The sequence below is a fragment of the Mauremys reevesii genome, linkage group 7 (assembly GCF_016161935.1).
Source record: "Mauremys reevesii isolate NIE-2019 linkage group 7, ASM1616193v1, whole genome shotgun sequence".
NCBI lineage: Eukaryota > Metazoa > Chordata > Testudines > Geoemydidae > Mauremys > Mauremys reevesii.
In genome coordinates, this window is record NC_052629.1 from 84,618,741 (window position 1) to 84,642,699 (window position 23,959).

The following is a 23,959-nucleotide window of genomic DNA, read 5'->3' on the forward strand; positions in this document are numbered from 1 at the left end:
TCGTCGGGTGGGCGGGCAAGGTTCATGACGCGCGTGTGTTCAGGAACTCTGGTCTGTTTAGACGCCTCCAGGCAGGAACTTTCTTCCCGGACCACAAAATAACGGTTGGGGATGTGCAGATGCCTACAGTGATCCTCGGGGACCCAGCCTACCCGCTAATGCCCTGGCTCATGAAGCCCTATACAGGCGCCTTGGACAGTGAGAAGGAACTCTTCAACTACCGGCTGAGCAAGTGCAGAATGGTGGTGGAGTGTGCTTTTGGACGTCTCAAGGGGAGGTGGCGGAGCTTACTGACTCGCTCGGACATCAGCGAAAAGAATATCCCCGTAGTTATTGCTGCTTGCTGTGTGCTCCACAATGTCTGTGAGAGCAAGGGCGAGACCTTTTTGGCCGGATGGGAGGTTGAGGCAAATCGCCTAGCTGCTGTTTACGCTCAGCCAGACACCCGTGCCGAAAGAATATCCCAGCGGGAAGCGCTGTGTATCCGGGAGGCTTTGAAAGCAAGTTTCCTCGGAGAGCAGGCTAACCTATGACTCTCCACTTGATTTTAAGAGAGGCTGATCCTGGGCCTGTGTCTCTATGTGTTGAGTGAGATCTGCAGTTACATACCCCGTTCTCCAAGTTTCCCCCACTTCCCAAACACGTTTTAAAACAAATTAAACGGAACAGTTATTGTTAATAAATCTTTCTTTTACTTTGCATTTCTGTTCTGGGTTTGAAACATGGACGCATACTGTGATGGGTACGGTGTGCACTGATGTACAGACCGCTTGTACAATACAGGACGGACAGCCTCCTGCTCCTACATAGGTCTCTGGGGTGGGGGACGGTTTCAAGTGGTTGTGCTTGTAGGGGTGGGTTTGCTGGAAGGGGCGAGTGGGGCCGTCTTTGGATAGGGATTTGGATGCAGGCTCTGGGCTGTGGGTTTGGGCATAGGAAGGGGTGATGGGTGTGGGGGAAGGGTGAGTATCTGTCCGTGGATGAGGGCTCTTGTTGGGGCTCAGGGCAGCGGAGAGAATCGCGCCTACGGTGGAAGTGCATGGTAAGGGCAGCATGCCTTAACATTAGGAGGTGGCAGGCGCTAGGACCGTGGACAAGCGTACACATCACAGAATGACCTGGGGCAGCATACACCACACAGAGTGACCCTGGTGACTACTGACTGCAGTCTGTGTGTGCCCTGCAGTTGATCCTGCCCCCGATACTCTGTACCCTGCTAATGTAGGCTATCCCGTGCAATTATAAATCCCCTGCCCCGCCCCCCATACACACAGTCTTGTGACACGAAAGACGTGACGGAAAGAGTGAACAACAGCAAACAGCTTTTATTAATCTACTACATAGGGGGGTGATGAAACTTGGATTTTGGACTGGGTGATCCTGTAAGGGAAGCGCTTCTACACAGTTATAGCGTCAGAGGTGTGTGGTACATTAGCGCTCAGCTGTGGTGCAGTGACAGTTCTCACGGCCCCTACCGCCCCTCCGTCTTGTAATTTTAGGTGAGGGGGGGACAGGACTTCTTGGCGTTGGAGGGTGGTTGCAGATACAGTGCAGGGGGGCTCTCTCCTCCTGCCTGCGGTCCTGCAGAACATCAACAAGGCGCCGGAGCGTGTCCGTTTGCTCCCTCATTAGCCCAAGCAGCATTTGAGTCGCCTGCTGGTCTTCCTGCCGCCACCTGTCCTCCCGTTCGCTGTGTGAGCGCTGCTGCTGAGAGAGGGTCTCCCTCCAGTGGCTCTGCTGGGCCGCCTCGGCTCTGGAGCAGGCCATCAGTTCCGCGAACATCTCGTCCCGAGTCTTTTTCTTTCGCCGCCTAATCTGAGCCAGCCTCTGCAGGGGGGATGCCGGGGCAGTCCGGGAAAGAGCAGAAGCTGTGTGATGGGAAACAGTAAGTGATTTCCTTGAACAGATACATGTTTGCGAACAGTGAACACAGTGTAGTCAGTTTCTCTGAACAAGACCATACAGGGCACCAAGTTCCACGAGATCTCAGGACAAGTTCGAGATTTCGGAATACGCTCTCATTGGCGGCGCCATTGCACAGGAGAGCGGACAAGCGGGGAGAGACAGCTGAATCCGTCTTGCAGACAGTCCTGGTAAGCCTTAAAGTAGATAATGCTTATCATTTAGTGGATAGCTGTGCTCTCCTGCTAAAGGCAATCTGTAAAGCAGAAAGGCTGAGCCTTTTCCAGCCCCTCCCGCCAGTGCACGGGAAAGATCAGTGTATGCTTGTTCTCTGTGGCCTCCAGCACGTGGCTGTTAAGCGAGGGTCGTTGTTATGCAACCTAATTTAAAACCATTAACAGTAGTAACAATACACTAATTGCCCTACTTAGATGCACCCTGTACAGAACGACATCACCCTGAGGCGGGTCACTCGGAGTCAGAGAGAGCGGATGCTAAGGGAAGCCCTGCACAGACCAGGACCATATGCAGCAATGCTGGTGCAGGCGATGGTTCCTATGTACATTAGGATGTCCTGGCGCGGAAGAGTGTGCTTCCACGGAGCACCCAACAAGGCACCTCTCCCCAGGAACCTCCTGCGGAGGCTTTTCGAGTTGCTCTCTGAGACCTTTTTTGAACTGTCCCAAGAGGATTATTGCTCTATTCCTATATGTGTGGACCTACTTTTTGTATAGTTTGAGATTTTAAATTTTTTATATAGTATTTCTATTTTTTATATACCTGTTTTTTAAAAAATAAATGTTTCCCTGTTTGTAGCACTTACCGCCTGATCCTTCCCCTGATTCTGAGTCCGGGTTAATGGGCGGGGAGGGTTGGTAGGGGATCTCAGTGAGAGTGATGAAGAGATCCTGGCTGTCAGGGCAAGCGGTATTGTGTTCGCTGTCGCCTGCGCCGTCCTCCACAAACCCTTCCTCATCTTCCCCATCAGCGAACATCGCCGAGGAATTGTCCAGGTACACTATGCCATCGTCAGAGTCCACGGTCACTGGTGGGGCAGTGGTGGCAGACCCACCAAGAATGGCATGCAGTGCCTCGTAGAAGCGGCATGTCTGGGGCTGTGCTCCGGAGCATCCGTTTGCCGCTCTGACTTTTTGGTAACCTTGTCTCAGGTCCTTGACTTTCACGCGGCACTGCATCGCATCCCGGCTGAATCCTTTGTCTATCATTGCTTTGGAGACCTTCTCGAAGGTCTTTGCATTCCGCTTGTTGGAGCGCAGCTCCGAGAGCACAGACTCCTCGCCCCACACAGCGATCAGATCCATGACTTCCCGGTCAGTCCATGCTGGGGACCTCTTTCTATTCTTGGATTGCCCGGACTCCTCTGCTGGAGAGCTCTGCATCGTTGCAGGTGCTGCGGAGCTCGCCCCGATGTCCAACCAGGACGTCAGATTCAAAGTGCCCAGACAGGAAAAGGAATTCAAATTTTCCCGGGTCGTTTCCTGTGTGGCTGGTCAGAGCATCGAAGCTCGGACTGCTGTCCAGAGCGTCAACAGACTGGTACAGTGTGGGATAGCTCCCGGAGCTACTAAGTTCGATTAGCATCCACACCTAGCCTAATTCGAGCTAGCCATGTCGAATTTAGCGTTACTCCACCTGTCGGGGTGGAGTACCAAATTCGAACTAAAGAGCCCTCTAGTTCGAATTAAATGGCTTCCTGGTGTGGACGGTTGAGCGGTTAGTTCGAATTAACGCTGCTAAATTCGAATTAAAGTCCTAGTGTAGACCAGGCCTTAGAGGTACCTGTACCTAGGGCTTGTTGTGGGTGTCTCTCTCCTCCTAAATGTCTTATAAAGAAAGGGTTCAAGCTACTCAGCACCCCAAATTCACATGCATCAGTGATGAAAGCATCCCCTGCTCCAGGTTCTAAAGATCACAGCCACTGAAGCATTCCATTCTGATGCTGCTATAACCTTACAGTGCCCAATCCTATTCTGAAAAGACCTACCTTTTTTTCCCCCTCAATAGAGCAGGAGAAAGCTTTCTTTACAATCTGGAAGATGGGGAGAGGAAACATGGAAAGAAAGAAATATCAACACAAAACTTATTTTTCTTTTTGTTTCATTTTTGAAAATCAAGATTTGTCTGAAACTATACAGTTGTCTCCTACATTTTAAAGAATGTGGTTTATGAAGTTAGCCATGCTTTTAAGATGGCAAACATTCCAAGAAGCAGGGGTGGCTCCAGGCACCAACATGCCAAGCGCGTGCCTGGGGCGGCAAGCCACGGGGGGTGCTCTGCCGGTCGCCGCGCGGGTGGCAGGCAGGTTGCCTTCGGCGGCATGCCTGCAGAGGGTCCTCTGGTCCCGCGGCTTCGGTGGACCTCCCGCAGGCGTGCCGTAGAATCCGTGGGACCGGGGACCTCCCACAGGCAAGCTGCCGAAGGCAGCCTGTCTGCGGTGCTTGGAACGGCAAAATATCTAGAGCCGCCCCTGCCAAGAAGTGGTGCATTATAAATATGCAACACTCACAGAAATATAAATTCTCAAAGCAAGGTACAAACTCATAATAATCTATCACTACAATACCTCTGGGAGGCAAGTATAGTACACAAGCTGAACTACTCATTCTCACTATAGGCCAGCCAGCATTAATTTTATGCAATAGGTTTAAGTGTTGAACATCGTTTCCACAGTGTCATTGTTTTGTTTTTCCAAGCTAGTTAAAAAGATTTAATGTTTTTAAAATCATGTCATAGCAGAAGCTCCCTTTAGGCTCAGATTTCTGATTTCAGCCACACTAATGATTAACAATTAAATTTGAGCTATGCCACAGTACATCAATGTGCACTAGGGAACTTTTAGTGCACAGCAGCAGGGTCCACATGGTCAGTTAGTGTGCAGCAGGCTATCGCGCTGTAGATGTAGACCCCAACTTCAAGCACAGTAAGTGCTTGCGTAAACATGCCCTTATGATTTTTCTTCCCTTTATTAAGAAAAGCATGAACAAGTCAATCTGAAGCTTCATGGATGCAGGGTTTTTATCTGCTATACACCTGACAGTAAAGTATATGACAAAAGTTAACAGATCAGTGCCCCTCTTTACATTCCCTTCTCAGTGAGAGCATCTATCTATTCTTAGATAGTGTCACTTGATATTTTATATTTTGCAGAAGCAGCAAAGGTTAGAAAAATATGAAAGATACATAGGGTGACCATACATCCCGTTTTGTCCGGGACAGTCCCTTTTTAAAGCCCTTTTTTAAGCACACACCACATAAGAAGCAGTCCTGTGATATATAAATGGTTCTGCTACATGACAATGCATAACAAAAGCTATGTTTTACTGTGGCATAGTAAATGCATCAATATACATCCAAAGAGACTACGAGTATTAAATAGTCTATCTGCCACAAAAATACCTCAGATGCTATGCAGAAACCAGAGAAGAAAAGATTCCAACATCATACTGAGGAAAAATGTTTTTTGTGAAGCTGTAAAAATATAGAAACATGACAGAAAAGAAAACACAGGCTCAACGTAAAACGTACATAGTAAAGAACCTAATGCTTCACAGGGAAATATCATTCCAAGAGATCAATAAAGTTCAGCAGGATGTTGAGGGGCACTGTGTTTCTGAAGGTGACCTCTTTTTGAATTAAGTCTAGATATCCAGAAGCACGTAACCTCTGAAGATCCCATTACCCCAAAGAACAATAGTATTAGCCCCAGAATTGCAGCCAAATTCAAAACACGAGACATGACATTGAAACAACTTAAATTTCCCCTGCACTTTTGCTTGGATCAGGTAATTGCCACCTCCTGTCCTGCATGGCAGGTTAGTATTGCTGTGTGCAGTTCATTATTCTCTGTTTCTCCCAAGAGCTGACTACTTTTCAGTAGTGAATGGAATTCATTGAAGCTAGGAAAACAAATCTATGATTGCAGAACTTAATTTTATGACCATCAGTGATGCGTGCCTGAAAATCAAAATTCCATGATGTAAACTTATTATGTCTGGGTATCAAGAAGGAATTACTTTTCATGAGCACCAATGCACTCGTTAGATACATTATTGGGAGCAGAAGGAAATGAATAGGAAGAAAGAGGTTATTTTTGTCATGTACACCTAGGCTGCATGGCGACTATGAGTAGGTTAGTCTTCTCTACCAGATATGACTGGCTACAGAGCTTCCTTCCCAGAGAGACACACCAAATGTGTTCATTATAAGATCCTTTCATTACTCCTGTGGGAATTCTGCACCACCGCACATGCACAGAATTTATGTCCCCCACAGATTTCTTTGTTTCCCTGCAGAAAAATGACTTTCTGAAAGGGAAGCAAAGGGAAGTGACAAAAGCAGTCATGCAACTCTCTCCAGCAGTATGTTTTGGGTGCCCAGGGCAGCCAACAGAGAGGTAAATCACTGTGGGTTGAGGGGGGACTGGTGAAGGCCCGGGTGGTGGCTCCTACCCTGCACCAGGCTAGGCTGCTAGTCCCGGCTGGGCTGGGGAGGACTTCCCACCCCCAGATTTCTCCCCCAGTTGTAGGAAGCTCTGCAAAGTCCTCACCCCCAGGCTTCCTGCACCCATTGCTCTTCAGCAGTACAGGGAACTTCTCCCCCATCCGTCCAACCCCCGTGCATCCAGACCCCTTCATACCCAGACCCTCCTGCTGAGTCCCACCCCCCCCGAACCCAGCCCTTCCCCAATGAGCCCCACTCCCCCTGCACCACCCCAATGAGCCACCCACACCTGGATTCCCCCCCACCAAGTCCTAACCAGCTGCACCTGGATCCCATTCCCACTGAGTCCCCCACACCCAGCCTGCCCCTGCTGAGCTCTATCCCCCCCACACTCAGACCCCACCTGCTGAGCCACAACCACTTTCACCTGGACCTCCCCTGCAGAGTCCCATTACCATTGCACCTAGAACCTCCCAACAAGCACCTGTGCATCCAGAGCCCCCCAGCACCCGGATTCCCCCATTGAGCCGCCTGCACCCAGATTGCCCCACACAGAACCCTCTCCATCCGCACCTGGTTTCCCCCCCACACATGGATCCTGGCTTGCTGAGTCTGCCTGCCCACATCTGGTGCACCTAGCATAGAGGGGCAGGGCTCTGTGGTGTTTCTGGGGCAGGCCCAGTCCTTGAGTTGTGTCAGCCTCACCACTGAATCCATATCCCAGGATAGGGGAGCTGCATAGTGATCTTCCACCTCTGTACAGCCAGTGGTTTGTGCTCCCCAGTGCCATGCTGGAGCCTCCATATTTTTTGGACAAATAACATTTGAAGAATTTTTAAATATTGTACACAGAATTTTTAAATTTTTGGTGCAGAATGCCCTCAGGAGTAATTTAATGCACTGCCAGGAATGGTTGTTGTGATCTTTGCCTTAGCGTATATTACACACACACACACACCACCTAGCAGCTGAACAGTATAATACAGTTTAGCATTCCATTAGTGTTCTCAGAAGTATCAGCATCAGATGCTGCAGTCATTGTCACATGCATGACACAAGCCAAAAGGAACTAACCATCTTATCCAGTACAGCAACTTCTAAGTCCCTGAAAACCCATCTCCCAAAAGAAGAGGGTAGCTACTAAAATTAAACATTTATACATCAGCACGTCCAGATGACTTGCACCCAAGAGTTTCAAAAGATCTTGCTGAGGAACTCACTGAATTGTTAATGTTGGTTTTCAGTAAGTCTTGGAACATGGGGAAATTCCAGGAGACTTCAAAAAAAAAAAAAAAAGTAATTTTGTGCCAATATTTAAAAACAGTAAACAGGATGACAGAGGCAATTATAGGCGTCAGTCTGACATTGATCCCAGGAAAGGCAGTGGAATAGCTGATATGGAACTCGATCAATAAAAAATTAAGGAGGACAACATAATTAACGCAAGTCAATATGGGTTCGGGGAAAATAGACCCTGTCTATAGATCTATATTTTTATTATATTACAACTTTGGTCAATAAAAGTAATAGTGTTGATCTTGCCTTCTGTAAGGTGTTTGACTTGGTACCACATATTTTGATTAAAAACAGAATAATATAAAATTAAAATGTTGCACATTAAATGGATTAAGAACTGGCTAACTGACAGACCTCAAAAGGTAACAGTAAACAGGGAATCCTCAAGCTGGTGTGTTTTTAGTGGGGTCCTGCAAGGATCAGTTGTTGGCCCTATGCTATTTAACATTTTTATTAATGACCTAAAGAAAACCCAAATCATCACTGACAGTTTACAGATGATACAAAAATTGGGGGACTGGTACATAATGAAGAGGATAGAGTGCTCTGGATCACTTGGTGAGCTGGGCATCAGCAAACAATAAGCATTTTAACATGGCCAAATGGAACGTCATACATCTAGAAACAAAGAATGTTGGCCATACTTACACGAGTGAGGGGACTCTATCCTGGGAAGCAGTGACTGAAAGATCTGGGACTCGTGGTAGATAATCAGCTGAAATTAAATTCCCAAAACAAACAAAAATTGACTCTCTGCAAATTGGTTGACTAGAACTGGAACATATTTTATGGTATCAGGACTTCAGGTGTGCGTTGCATGACCTCAAAGCTAAGAATTTGACTCGGGGCTTTGGTAATCCATAAAGAGTAGGTTTACTAAGTGAGCTAAAAATCAAGTGTTTGGAAGCTATATTACATGTTACATTTGCAAGTTACAGTCTGCTATTTGACATAAATCACAACTCCAAGCAGCACATGCTGAAATATTTTTCATTTTCTGCATAGCTTTTCTGATTTGAAAGTATCTTACTGAAGTCTGGTGCAGGTCTCAGACTGTTACAGAGATGTATGTTTGTGATGTCACAGAAGAGGTATAATTGAACAGAGATTAAAAAGAAGCATTTCTAGGAATCCTTTCCCCTGACGTGGTACTGTATGATACTTTGATTAAGAAGCCAGAACACACATAAAATGGGTTAAAAATCGGTGGATAGGCCTCAAAATATAATTGTAAATGGGGAATCATCAAGAGAGTGTTTTTAGTGGGGTCCTGCAGGGATCAGTTGTTAGCTCTATGCTGTTTAACATTTTTATTAATGGCCTGGAAGAAAATATAAAATCATCACCAATAAAGTTTGCCAATGACACAAAAATTGGGGAACTGAAAAATAACGAAGAGGACAGATCACTGATGCAGAGTGATCTGGATCACTTGGTAAGCTGGGCACAAGCAAACAATAAGCATTTTAATATGGCAAAAATGGAAAGTCATACATCTAGAAACAAAGAACGTTGGCCATACTTACAGGATGAGGGACTCTATCCTGGGAAGTGGTGACCAAAAAAACCACTTGGGGGTCGTGGTGAGCAGTCAGATGAACAGGAGCTCCCAGTGCAATGCTGTGGCCGAAAGGGCTAATGCGATCCTCGCATGTATAAACAAGGAAATCTCGAGTAGAAGTAGGGTTATTTCACTTCTATTTGGCACTGGTGTGACTGTTGCTGGAATACTGTGTCCAGTTCTGGTGTACACAATTCAAAGATGTTGATAAATTGGAGAGGGTTAGGAGAAGAGCCACGACAACGATTAAAGGATTAGAAAACATGCCTTATAGTAACAGACTCAAAGAGCTCAATCTATTTAGCTTAACAAGGAGAAGGTTAAGGGATGACTTGATCATAGTCTACAAGTATCTACATGGGTAACAAAAATTTGATCATAGAGGACCTTCAGTCTAGCAGTGAAAGGTTTAACATGATCCAATGTTTGTAAGATTAAACTAGACAATTTCAGACTGGAAATAAGGCTTTAATTTTTAACAGCCAGGGTAATTAATCACTGGAACAATTTACCAAGGATTGTGGTGGATTCTCCATCACCGGCATTTTTTAAACCAAAATTGGATTTATTTTTTTTTAATATATGCTCTAGGAATTATTTTTGGAGACGTTAAATGCTCTGTGTTATACAGGAGGTTAGACTAGATGATCACAATTGTCCCTTCTGGCTTTGGAATCTATGAATTTGTGAAATTTTAGCCCTACTGAGGAGTAATAACAACATTCTCTAGATACCTGACTTATTCATGAATTATGTATGTGTACAAAATGCACATGATCCAGGCACATACTCACATCGTTACTTCCATTCTGCTGATCAGCTCCATATTTGCGAGTTTACAGTACTGGGCATTGAAAGGTACAAGAATCCAGATCCTTGGCAAGGAAGATTCTTGTACATATCAATATTGAAGGAAAGAGTGATGGTGCACGTACATGCCTACGGATCTAAAGAACCTCCTGACACAACAAGTAGTTACACACATTTTCTCTTCAAAGTTCTACTTCACAAAATAAAAATTGAAGTACGACATGTCTATGAAAAAAGAACAGGAGTACTTGTGGCACCTTAGAGACTAACAAATTTATTTCAGCATAAGCTTTTGGGGGCTACAGCTCACTTCTTCGGATGAATATGTTTCACAGTAACTCAAAGCATTATATATTCATTTTCCTCTTACCTCCACTCCTGTGTATTTTATCTTCCACTTCTCTGTTTGAATGCATATTATATATTAATACAATAAAAGCTTGTTCTAGTGTAATTTAGGATATGTTCATATGACCTAATTGAATTTGGAAGAGGGTCAGGAAATAATTACATTACAATAATTACATCACTGTACTGTTTTTACCAATACCTTCCTGCTAGCTCCTTCACATCAAGTACCACCTCCAATATATACCATGCAATATTGGTTGCTCAAATGACGCTGCAGAGAAGTAGGGAAAAGGAAAGCAGTGAATACACATACCAAAGGAAGAAGTAGAGGAGCAAAACCCCCATTAGCTATTCTGAATAGAGACTCAGGACCAGCACAGTCAATCCCCAGAGTTCAAAAATCAGGAGTTAGTGCCGCCTGCCTCTGCACCCTTCCCCCTGAAAGTTATCAATTGGCTTAAAAATCATGATTTTTTTTAAAAGGCAATAAATTATGGGGTTTTGTTTGCCTTTAGTTTTTTAATTATTTTTCACTTGCATTTTCAAGCTTTTCTCTGCAACCATGAGAGCCTAGAAACTTACTCTTTTCCCCCCCCCCCCAAGTGAAAGCTAAGATATCTGAATGACATAACATGGGTCCTAGAGCTAGGGCTTTAAGAAAAAACCCACCAGAAACAGTGATAATTGTCAGCATTGAGCATCATATGAAGATACTATAGGAATGAGGAATTTTAACAAGGTTTTGCTGAGTTTAAAGAACTCATTTGTAGCAATACTATGGCATGTAGTGATCTGACTTGGTATTTGCAAACAAGAACCACCACTCAGTTATAGATAAGCTACATTAACAACTCTTTACAAAAGAGCGCCAATTCAGCAGTGGTGTGTAAGGCCGTCAACTAATGCAAGTCATTCTTGTTGCCATGGCACATATCTCACAGGTTGAAATGCAGTTCTCATTTCTGTCTTAAGAAATATAATGGGAGTGTTATAAGCTCTAAACATGCTTAAAAAGCTGGGGGATGGTCATAGTACTACAGCCAATATGTCAATGCTGCTGTACATTGAAATGGCATCATTATAAATGGCTTACTCCTATGAGTGATTATAACCATTTTTGGTTTTTATTGAGAGAGATCAGCATCCAGGACACTGGGGTTTTGCCAGTGTATTCTCACCCTCTCCCTTACGGCTGTGGGTTTTTTTCTTTTTTCTGTTTAAATTCAAAGAAAACATAGAATCGTAAAACTCCCGCTCTCACCCAAACATGGGGCAAAGTCTATTTGGTTTTATGAAAGCTTGACTTCTCCCACACTAATGCACTTCCCAAGTCTTATGAACACTTCTCTAAGTGCTTAACCAAGAAGCTCAGTAGCACATGCTTAAATATGCACGTTTAGGTGGATGCAGGATTGGGACCTTGAAGTCCACCTACTGGTCTAGAGGCAAGTTTAAAAGTTATAATTGACAAAACTGCAGGAATGAAGGTTTTTTTTGAAATTACACACATGAACACACAGAGTGTGTGTATGGTAAGCAAATGTCTTAAGAATGACAAGGAGAATAAAAGCCAGGATGAAACCTATATGTGAGGGTGACACATTGCTAAGTAGATTACATCTACACTCACACACACCCCCACACACACCAAAGATTATCAACTTTTATTCTTGTAAGGGAAGTGTTAAGATATCCAGATATAAAAATGATTTTTTTACTGATCAGCTTGCATTGCAGTGTGAACAATTACTTGAGTTCTGAAAATGGGAAAAATTATATTATAAAAAATATTTGGGGAAGAACACTGCCCAACAGATGGCACTACTGCTACTTTTTCATCTTGCAAGAGTGCATAAGGAGCAGAACCTGACAAACCAAGTTATGTTACATTAGCGCTCTATACTTTATTTAAAAAAAACAACACCATCCTGCAGAATATTTCAGTCTTTCAATGCTTTACATATAAGGCTGGACTATTTCTTTAAATATAAAACATAGCTGTATAATATACACACTTTAATAAAGGTTCCAGACCAAATGCTACATTCATAGAAGCCTTTTGAAGGTTGTTAATATGCTGCCAACTGAGGATCAGAACACAAACCTGAACTGTATAATTATATTAGATTAACATATATTCTGATATTCTATGCACAACAGTTACAACGTTTTAAGAAAAGTAGTTCCTAAGCATACAGACCAGTATCATGTGGATGCTGCACGAACACTTTGAGAGAGATTCAGAATCAAAGACACATAACTCATCATTATATAAAAACATCACCACACTAATAAACACATTAATGCTCTACAAAAGACAGTCTCATCAGCAGATTTCTAATTGACCTGATTAGCTTTCTAAAGAAATATTTTAACTATGTAATTCCGACTGGTTGGTATCTTTACTTCCTTTCATGTTTTCACTTCACAAGTCACTTACAATTAGTTTCACTTAGGACAGAAAACTGGACACAAACCAAACCTGGGGCAATAATTGGGAGGGAGGGAGACAGAGAAAGAGAATTTTATTTACTTAAATCCCAATGCTGCAGACATTTCAATGCGAGTAACTTTAGAGGTTACATGTGTGTAACTGTTTGCAGCATTGGGGCCAACAAGATACCAAGTTCAGTCCTTTTAAACCTTCACAAAATGTTAGCATTAAAATGTAACAGCCACAGATACTGGAACTTATTCCAAGTCTCCCATGACTACCTAGTTCATACAGCATTGTGTGTTTAATACACCAAATTTCAAGTACAATAGACATGGGATTATACAAGTCTTATTTCCTGGAAAACAAGACAAATCAATTCCTTTGGACTTTACCCAAGTAAGTCCCATAGACAATCTATTAATCCCATTCAATTTTCTAAACCATTCCATCGCAGTAGTAAACTCATGTAATAAAAAAAAATGTTACCATTCTGTTCAATTTACTGACAAAAGTAGATGATCACTGTTATACACACTCATCCTGAGAGGGGCTGAGTATGCCAGTCTCTCAAAATGTCAAATACTAATTTATTAGGTTTATTCATTACATTTAGCCTGAGCAATTCTGTTTCTCTGAAGCAATTCATTTTCTGCTCTGTCACAAGATCAAATAAAAAATGAATCCCTGCAGTATCAACCATTTGTTACCTAATTTGAAAAGGAGGTCAGAATACCTGATGTCTTTAAATCTTACTGTCCTCAAACACACACACACACACACACACTTGAGATAACACACTAAACGTGTGTACCTAGTGAAAATACAGACTCAAATTCTCATTACTTTCCAAAACAACTAAAGACAGATTTATTTTTCACTTTCAAACCAGGGTATCAGCAGTTAGTTTAAATAATCCTTTCCTGAAATGCACTTATTTCCATAGATTTCAACTGAAAAAGAGTCCAAGTTTCAGAACCTTTAAAATAAAATAAAAGAAAATAAAAACTCCAGGATAATATTTTATATTAAAAAATTATATGAAACCAAATTCCAAAAGAGCCTCTTCAAACAGGTAAAATAATGCAAGATTTTTTTTTAAAGGATGTGGGAGATATTAAATAAAAATACATAATTCATACATAGCATTAGATAATGTTTGTATTCAAAGAAATTTACAAATATAAGCATGTTCTTCAATGCATGCTCTAACATACTACTTAGCTGAAGATCTGCCCTACCTTTAAGCCACATTATTTGCATATACTGCCAAGGGAGCAAAGGAAATCTCTGATGGTTCCTCACTAGTAAAACAAAACTCAAACAGCTCCTCAAAGCTGTGGCAGATCCTTAGATGGCCAGCTGACTGCCTTGGGTGTGCTAGCTGGCCAATACTCAGCATGAAAATATAAGTCACTATCCTTCTGACTGGCCAATGCTACAACATTCTCAAAGGAAAATTGTGATTGATAAAGATTATTTTTTTTAATTTGCATGGAGAAAATTGCACTCTCTAAATTGCAATATTTGGATCTGGGGATAGAATGACAAGGTGCAAAAACCACTACACACAAAACAAACATAACAAATCAGGTTACCCACCCTTCCGTGTTTAACTTTAAAACACAATCTCTAGATAGCCATCTGCCAGGTCCAACCTAGGTCAGCAGGGGCAGAGGAAAGACATGCTCCCCTTACCAACATCTTCACATAAGGTTCCGTCATGGAAGAAACATTCTTACCCATGTTTGCAGAAATGGGGAGCCCAGATTATGTTCTTCTCTCTCCTGTTTAAGAGATGCATGTGGCTAATGCATCACCACAAATGGACCTCACAAACACAGATGTAGAAGCAGCTGCTGATCAAGAACTGTGAACTGAATGACAACATTCCATCAAGGCAGGAGAAAGGTAACCAAGATAACAAAGGAGACAATCACAGAGAGAATGCTGATGCTGAAAAGATTGAACACGAAAGAGAGAATCCAACAGGAAATGTCTTTAGTAATAAACATGCAACTACATTAAACCTTGCTATGTTGCCATGTTTTATAAGGTAAGGAGCCAGATTAGGGCTTGGAGGGGAAGTCCAAGTAAATCCCAGGAACTGAAGGCAGGAAATGATACTGGTGATTCAATACGTGGCTCTCTTCCCTGTGGGTTAGCACTGAACCAACACTCTTGCACAATGACAAAGCACACTGTACTTAAGGAAATGCCATCTTTCAGATGATATAAAAACATAAAGGTCCATTTAGATATTACCATATTACAGAGATTCACACAGAGAATGAGACAGGTTCCGTGCCCTCAAGAGCTTCAAAAGAAGAGAATGAGGAATGAGAGAAATGGATGCAACAAGCAGCAAAGTGACACAGTTTAAGTTCAGTCCATGTCTTCTTTGTTCCATTTCTGCAATTGTTTTGATTATATAACTATTTCCCTTCTTCCCAAACATTCTGCTGCCCTAATCTGCATACCATTTGAAATGCCTTCCTTTGTTCCTCCACTTATTTAGCCCAATCCCTACCTGTACCTATTGGGTTCCGGGAAGCGGGCGGGCTCCTGCTAAAGGATCCCCCACCCCCTTCAGGGGAGGATCCACAGGACCTGAAAACCCAACTGAGTTCAGGGGACAACTGATAAAATAAGAGGGACAGGAGTGCGATCAGAGGGTCAAAAGAAGTGAGCCTGATGGGGACACCGAGCAGAGAACCCCGGACAGCGCCCACTGCTCCTCGAAGGCATCAAGGGAGCCAGTGGACGCTGCCCAGAGGAACTCTGCCCGGATGTGTGAACGGACAGAGGATCGGAAACAAGCCCCACAGTCACAGGAGTCTCCATTGGCCAACCTCCTCTCCCTCAATCTCTACCTGTAGTGGGGCAGCTGCCCCACTCCTGCAGAAAAGGGGTTAAAAGCAGCCCTGGAGAGGGCTGTGGCTAGAAATAAGGGGAGTGAGAACAGCTGGGGGAAGCTGACTATGTTGCTGACCACAGGTTTGGAAGGAGACACACTCTCTCTAGTTTCTGAGAGAGAAGGACCCAGCTGCCTGGGAGCTGAGCAGGGTACCTAGGGTGGAGCAGTACTGGGGAAGGGCAGAGGGAGCTGGGGAGCTCCAGCCTAGTAGAACCCCAGGCTGCAAAGGTACTGGGGCTGCAGAGGGGCAGCCTGGGAATAGGCAAAGGCAGCAGGTCCTAACCCCTCTTGCCGATGATGAGTGGTTTACAGCCTGCAGTCAGCCCCAGTGAGCAGGGGCTAGATAGTGACTAGCAGTAGCCACTGAGGCAAGGTGGAGATAGAGCGTTGGGAGTTCCCCTGGGTGGGAAAACCAAGATTGTGGTTTACTGCTGGGGCAGAACCCTGACGTAGAGTGGCACAGAGGTCCATGAGGAACATGGGGGCCAGCAGCAGGCGAGACACAGGCCTGCAGAGGGCGCTCCAGACTGGAAGAGCTAATTCCCAGGACAACCAGCAGGAGACGCTGTGCCAGTGAGTCTCACCCCACCACACTACCCAACAGTCTCTCCACTGGAATTGAGAGAACAGTAAAACAAAGTATCCCAACACTTTAAGCATCCAGAACTACCATCACGGCAAAATATAGGGGAAGGTAAGCAATTCAGCTGGGTCACCTTATGACCTTACCCCTGGAAGTTTCTTCAAAGCCAACTGAAGTTAATGGGAGTCATGCATCAGGCCCTTATCCACACTGAAGGGTGTGGAAACTTAGGATCCTGAGCACCTTTAACAATCAGACCCTTAATATAATATTCTGTTTTAAGCAAGTGAGTGTAATATTGCTACCATTAGTTCTTTATTATGTCTTCTATGATTATCTAGAGAGAGAGAAACCTCCATGTGTTGGCAGCACAATTATCTTTATTTCAAAGGTTGGTTCATGTTAACACATGAACATCAAAAGCCAGACATGAGTCACTGTATGAAAAAATAAGCTTTTCGTAATTTATACTTTTTTAAAAAATGGTTTCATTTTTAAAATGTACACTTTATGGTTAAGTTTCCTAGTTGTAGGCCAGACTATTGCAGAGGTGAATCAACAAGACAAATTCATTGAGAATGAGCAACAATTAAAAAAATTCTGTTCAGTGCTAAACAAATCAGAAATAAAGTAGCAGGTTAGACCCTACACATAAACAAAGCTGTGCAAATGCATAATGTAGGGAGAGATTCCCCAACCTGTGTTATAGTACTGCTTCACACAACTAAATCCCCTCAGTTTTCAGACAATTTGAATGCAAGATAGTGTTCTAGTTCTCAGTCTGCACTGTTAGCAAGTACATCAAGTGAGAAACTAATTCACATCTGTATTAATAAAACTCATCTGATGAAGTAAAAGAACTGATAGGGTTTAGTCATCCAGTTACCTCATCCCAACATCTCTTTTGTGGGAGAGAAAGTAAATACCCAATGAATTTGCATTTATGTTGTTTCCCAGAATCATTCACTGAAACATCCCAACCCATCTTGCCCAGACAATGAATTACAAGCCATGGATGTGTAGCCCTTAGAGGAGCATTTGTGAATGTCTGGGTTGATTCTCACAGTTAGGTGCAGAATAATAAATTACATAGTGATGATCTGAGATAATGCTAACTGGATACTGGAATACTCGCTGCATCTACAGTTTTGAAGATTTGCTTAGTGTTATTACAGAAGAAAATTATGCTAATACACATTGGAAATGCCCATTTGGAGCACATGCCTCTCTAGGAGCACACAGAATCTATAAGATAGCATTATAAATTAATTAATATGATTGGCGTACATCTTATCAGAGAAGAGTAATATCACAACAGCCTACATATTATATGAGTAGGGCCCTACCAAATTCACAGTTGTGAAAAATGTGTCACAGACCATGAAATCTGGTCTCCTCCGTGAAATCTGGTCTTTTGTGACTTTTATCCTACACTACACAGATTTCACGGAGGAGACCAGCATTTCTCAAACTAGGGACCCCGACCCAAAAGGGGGTTGCCAGGATATTGTAGGAGGGTTGTGGTATTAACATCCTTGCTTCTGTGCTGCCTTCAGGGCTGGGTGGCTGGAAAGCGGCAGTGCTGGACAGGCATCCAGCTCTGAAGGCAGCACAGAAGCAAGGATGGCAATACCATGACCACAACCCCTACACACACAATAACTTTGCACTGTCCCCCCACAACCCACCTTTTGTATCAGGACCCCTACAGTTACAACATAGTGAAATTTCAGAATTAAATATCTGAAATCATGAAACATGCTATTTTAAAAATCCTATGACCATGAAATTGACTAAAATTTGGTAGGGCACTATAAGAATCCCAAGCACAGCCAAATGGTTGAAACACAACACAGCAAAGAATATTTTCATTTGCTAAAGAGATGAACAGTCATTCATTGCTCTACTATCACAATCATTTCCTCCTTTGATACCCTTATGTAAACCCAAACCCATTCTCAGAAGCTTGATCTTAAGTGAAGCTTTACTCCCCCCTCTTTTAATATATGAAGAAGTCAGTCAATCAGGTTAACCAGGTTCAGAGAGTTGTATGAAATACCACTTATACGGAAACAGAACAAAATAATATTGGGAGTGGGGGGATGGGGAAGTACACCAATTAGCTGCTGATGCACTCATGTAAAAATACCCTAGTTTTAATGTTTACAGTGGCCTAAGATAGTGTACAGGCCTATGCTGGTCCACTTTAGCTCATCTCCTCTTCCTTTAGAGTTGCAATATTGTTAGAATAACAGCTATTTTGCAAACTAGTCAGGCAACACCCTCCCACACACAAAAAAACAACCCAATACAACATTATAATAACCTCATACACAATGAGGAAACAATGGTCCAGATCCTCAACTGATTTCCATTTTCTCCAGATGAGTGTCTAGCACAATATCTTTAACAATTTCTGTTTTAAACCTGCCAATTATAGGGTAAGGGTAGACCGATGCACATGCTGATTAAAATAATTTCATTGTGTACGTTTCTGAAAATTTAAGTGTTTAAATCCTGTAACTAACTTTGTACAGACTTGGGAATTCAAACTAAATATGGGGGTGTGGGAAATGTGTGCACCTGTCTGTCTCTGGGGATATTCATACAGAGAAGTACCAACATACAGTAAAGAGAAATGACACAGCATCTACAGAGCTTACCCAATTTCTTTAAATGACCCAGAGGTGTAACTGAAAACACCCTCCATTTCCAACATGGTAAATCTATTGAGGACTGTCATGTCTATGCCTTGTTCTGGTAGCAACCAATGATGTTACTACAGCAACAGCACGTACTAAATTACGCAATCTCTGGGCTCTCTGTGGGTGTGTTGTGAAACATTTACAACATTCTTTGTCCTTCCTGGAATTATGATACAGCACTGTCAGTTTCACTTGCAAGTGGATTCAACTGTTTGGAAATTGTGATGCAAGTCAGAAGACCTGATGCTTAAAAGCATTCAGAATATTTGAGGAGGAAGAGGCAGGGGGAAAGGAGGAATCTCCTAGTCACTGTGATGTTTCCATCATCTTTTCTGGGCAGATTAAAATGACAACAGTGTTGACTCCCATGTCCTGGAAAATGTTCTTATTAATATTCTGTTCTCTTAAGGTAAGTTTGATACAACAGCTCTGCACAATTCACAGTTTGGTTTTGCTTGTGTGGAAGGTATTAATAAAAAGGTAATAATTGGAGATATACCAATCTCCTAGAACTGGAAGGGACCTTGAAAGGTCATCGAGTCCAGCCCCCTGCCTTCACTAGCAGGACCAATTTTTGCCCCAAGATACAGTTAAAGAAACACTGAAGAAAAAAAATTTATAGCATTTTAAACAAATCCTTACCTGTGTTAACCCCACTTGAAATTTTTTTAATTTACAAATTATTTCATATTTTCAGCATCTGCTCTGTTTACTCCTTAAATTTACAGCATCTTGACTAAATGAAAAGTAAGATGCCATCACAAAAAAGTAGTAGTAATGGAGGTTACTTACCTGTAACTGGAGGGTCTTCAAGGTGTGTAGTCCCTATCTGTTTTCCACCTGTGGGTACGTATGTGCACCATATGCCTGAGTCCTGAGTGGAGTGGTGTGCTTGTTTCTCTTTTTGATTTTTACAAGCAGTGTCCATTGGTCCACACATGTACTGTAGCTCTCCTTGTATTCCAAACCGAGGGCATAAAGGGTGGTGCGGGTAAACGCCTCTACAATTTACCATTATTACTGCAGCCCAAACAATCCGCAGCAGAAGGGATGAAGGGAGGGTAGAGGAATACAGACAGGACCACGCATCTCAAAGAATCTCCAGGTGAGTAACCTCCATTTCTTATTTTTCCAGTCATGGTCCCTATGTGTATTTCACACCTGGAAGATTAACAAGCAGTAATCAAACAGGCAGAGGCGACGTGGGGGGGCATGCGGGGTCACATGCCCCTCCCCTCAGATTTGCTACTTGGCTCGCATGGACTGAGCATGCTAAAGCTGACCTCTCACCCGCCAAAGTCAGCAAGCACGGGTCATCTCTGCAAACCGGAGTTGGATGTGAGGATATCAAAGTGATAGCTAACTGTAGTACTGCTGTCTCCGCAGCTGTAGCCACAGTGGACAACTGGATCAGAGTGAACATCTCATGAAGGCATACAAAGAACTTCAAGCAACTGCTCAACCTATCTCTAGTAGAGGTATGTCTCTCAGAGATGAAGATGAAGCAGCTTACCCTCCAATGGAAATGAGCCCACACCTCTTCTGGGGGTGGGGGATATGCAAGCTAGTTGATAAAGGGTAATACAACCGAGATCCATTTAGGAAGTCTCTGCACCAATACAGCTTGACTCCTTAATTGCTCTGCTATGGAAACAACTAGCTTAGGTATCTTTCTAATGTCTTTTGTAGATAAAAGCCCAAAGACCTTTTGGATATCCAGAGAACACATACTTCTCTCTACCTCCAAGGCATGCAGTTGAGAAAAAAAATTACCTGACTCGTATGAATCTCAGAAACTACTTTAGGGATTAAGTTGGGGTGGGAGCATGAGACCTTTTCTTATAGAAGGTAATATATATCAGGTAAACCATAAACACCCCCAGCTCACTGACTATTCTGGCTGATATTATAGCTGTTAGAAAGGCCACCTGCACAGACAGATGGGCCATAGAACACATGGTTAGAGGCTCAAAGGGAGATTTAGAGAGAGACGATCAAACAAAATTGAGGTCCCACTGACATGCAAACTTCACCAATGGAGGAAACAATCTGAGAAGCCCCTTCAGAAATCTAGCTGCAACAGGTGACTGAAGAACATATGGTGACCTATCGGAGGACGAAAAGCATTGATTGTTGCTAAGTGCACTCACAGAGAACTGAGCATGAGACCCAAAAACTTCAGATTAAGTATATACTCGAAGATAGCAGGGATCCCAGCAGATTCTGAAGACAAGGGGAGAAGTGTTTCCATTTTGCTGAGTAACAGCTCCTCATAGAATTCTTTCTGCTTTGGTTTAGATTGCATCCTTCTGGAACATGAGTGCTCTATTTCCAATGCCTACCCAAATAACAGGCTCTGAGTTGCAACGGTCCCAGACAGGTGTGCCTGAACCTGCCCCTGTGCTGTGTTAGAAGGTCCAGAAATGGGGTCATATTCATGGGTGGTCAAAGCAAGAGCTTAAGTAGATCTGCAAAACCAGAAGTATCTGGGCCAGTTGAACACAATCGGGATGACCCGAACTTGGTCTTGGTGGATCTTTGTAGAACTTCTGGTATCAATAAATTGGGAGGGAAGGCATACTCCAGGTGATCCTTCCATGACATCAGGAGGGCATCTACCATTGAGCCTTGCAGTACAAAGGAAATTTCCTGTTCACCCGCAAGATGAAAAGGTTCCAGCTCGGCATTCCCCATTGGGCAAATATATTGTCAAGAACCAAATTGTGAATCCTCCACTTGTGATTTGTGGGAAAATGTCTATTCAGGCTGTCTGTTAGGGAGTTTTGCACCCCAGGTAAGTATGCTGCTGATGGTGCATCAGCCATCACATAACCTTAAGTCCAGAGGGTGACTGCCTCTATGCATAGAGGCAGAGATCTTGTTGTCCCCTGCTTGATTATATATTATATTTTTGTCATGTTGTCCAACATTATTTGGACATGTTTGGATTGGATGAGTGGGAGGAAGGCACTGAAGGCACAACAGACCACTAGTAAACATGTATTCTAAACTCCCACAGGTTCTGGACATCTTGTACCATTTGCCTGTAGTTAGGGCCCTCCAGTTTTTGGCAAATTGGGCAAGGAGTCTTTCAAATATCTGAGGAGGGGAATGAAGAAGCATCAATAAAAGAACGCAAATCTCTAAAGTGCCATCCAAAGAAACTGTCTGGGGGTCAGAGTACAATTTGGTAGTGGATGTTGCAGAGGCTGGGTTCCTGGGTTTATAAACCCTCTCTCTTTTACATGGTGGCTCCTAGGGACATTGGTGATATAAAGGCTGAGGAGGCAGTCTTGCCCTACACCCTTGTCTATGGGTCCAAGTCCTCAAGGGAGTGGAGAGACTCATCTGTCATCTTGTGGAATAGCTTGACTGGATCAAAGGACAGATCTTGAATAGTATTCTACATCTCTCTAGGGAAACCTGAGGATTGTAGCCATGAGTCTCTTCTCATAAAAATACATCCCCCTAAATGCAGTATCTGCTGCATCCACCACAGCCTGGAGGAAGTCTTGGCCACCAATCTGCCCTCATACACCTTAATGAGGGTTCTAGCTTCCTCAGGGAGACTGTCCTTAAAATCCATAAACTTAGCATAATTGACGAAATCAAATTTGGCCAAAAGGGCCTGATAGTTAAAAATCCTGAACTGGTGGGAGGTGGAAGAGAAGACCTTTCTCCACAGGAGGTCAAACCACTTGAGTACCTTATCAGAAGGAGCAGACTTTGGGTGTTGTTGCTTAGATTGCTCTGCAGCCACCTGCACCACCAAGAAGTAGGTGGTGGCTAATGGAACAAAGTAACACTTCTCAGGTCTCTTAGAACTGGGAGCACAAGAAGCAGGAGCGTGCCAAACTGTCTTTGTTGGGTCCAGATGCCCTTGGTGGAGACAACAACTTAACTAGGACCAGAAAGCTGCAGAATGTCCAGTAATCTGTGCTGAGGCTCCTGTAGCTGAATCTGTAGCTCTGTCACCACTCTGCGCATGAGTTCTTCATATTGTTTAAAATCTTCTAGCAGAGACAGAGAAGGAGTAACTGCTTCATCTGGTGATGAAGAAATTTCTCCCAGGACTGTCAAAACCTTTGGATCAGCTCATCCTCCTCCAAATATTCCAATGGGGCCAGTTGTGGATGGCCAGGCAATGGCAAATACAGCTCATGTTCCGATCCTGGGTGTCTAGGTTGGACTCTCTCCTCCTCGCCCCTGATATAGGCAGTAAGATGCCTCAACTGGCAGGTGAGGACCACATGGGACAGGGTACCATCTGTTTCTTGGCCAGTCATGTTTGGTTAGAGGCCAAAAGCCTGATCTTCTGGGGCTTGTCCTATGTCACCTCCACCTGATACCGCAAAGACTTCTGAGGGGCCTCTGCTTCATCGAAAAAGAAAGTTGGATCCTATACTACTATGAGAACAGACAGTGCCGATGGCTGCACCTTGAGGTTGGCAGGTGAGACGGGAGAACGACACTGGACCTTTGGGACAGTCTCTTCTTCAGTGTAACAATGGAATAGAGACAATCCTGATAGGAGGGATGAATGCAGATAGGGAAGAGCAAAGATATCCTCCAAGGAGACATTGTTTTTAGACCGCTGTATGGTACGAGTCCATTGACGGAGCTGTCAGAGATGGACCTTTCTTGGTCACCATGGAAGTTAGCAATAGAGTCCCAGAAAGTGCCATCAGTACTGCATCAGCTCTAGAAGTGGATGGGCGCACCAGGAGCTCTTTATCTTGAGACTTCACCATCAAAGCTGACATCGGAACCCTTGGATCCATACGTTGCCTCCTCCTGCCAAGATTTACTCTGACGTAGGTCCCTAGTGCCCACGTGCACAGGCACTCCCGACTGATGGGGTTGGTGAGGGATCCTCTCTCTTCGGGGAAGTTGTAGACAAAGATGATTTGTCCATATGCTTATGAGAGTGCCCCTACTC

General features: G+C 43.6%; 1 protein-coding gene and 1 long non-coding RNA gene across 3 annotated transcripts in view; one reads left to right on the forward strand and one right to left on the reverse strand.

The window, feature by feature from the left end:
* The window catches only part of PFKFB4 (6-phosphofructo-2-kinase/fructose-2,6-biphosphatase 4), a 128,042-nt gene that overhangs the window by 67,325 nt on the left and 36,758 nt on the right, over positions 1-23,959 (reverse strand). The gene's annotated exons all lie outside the window — the stretch shown is intronic.
* On the forward strand, positions 19,396-20,478 carry LOC120409588. Its single transcript, XR_005601361.1, has 3 exons — positions 19,396-19,429; positions 20,047-20,125; positions 20,407-20,478. It is a non-coding gene; the product is annotated as an uncharacterized LOC120409588 (long non-coding RNA).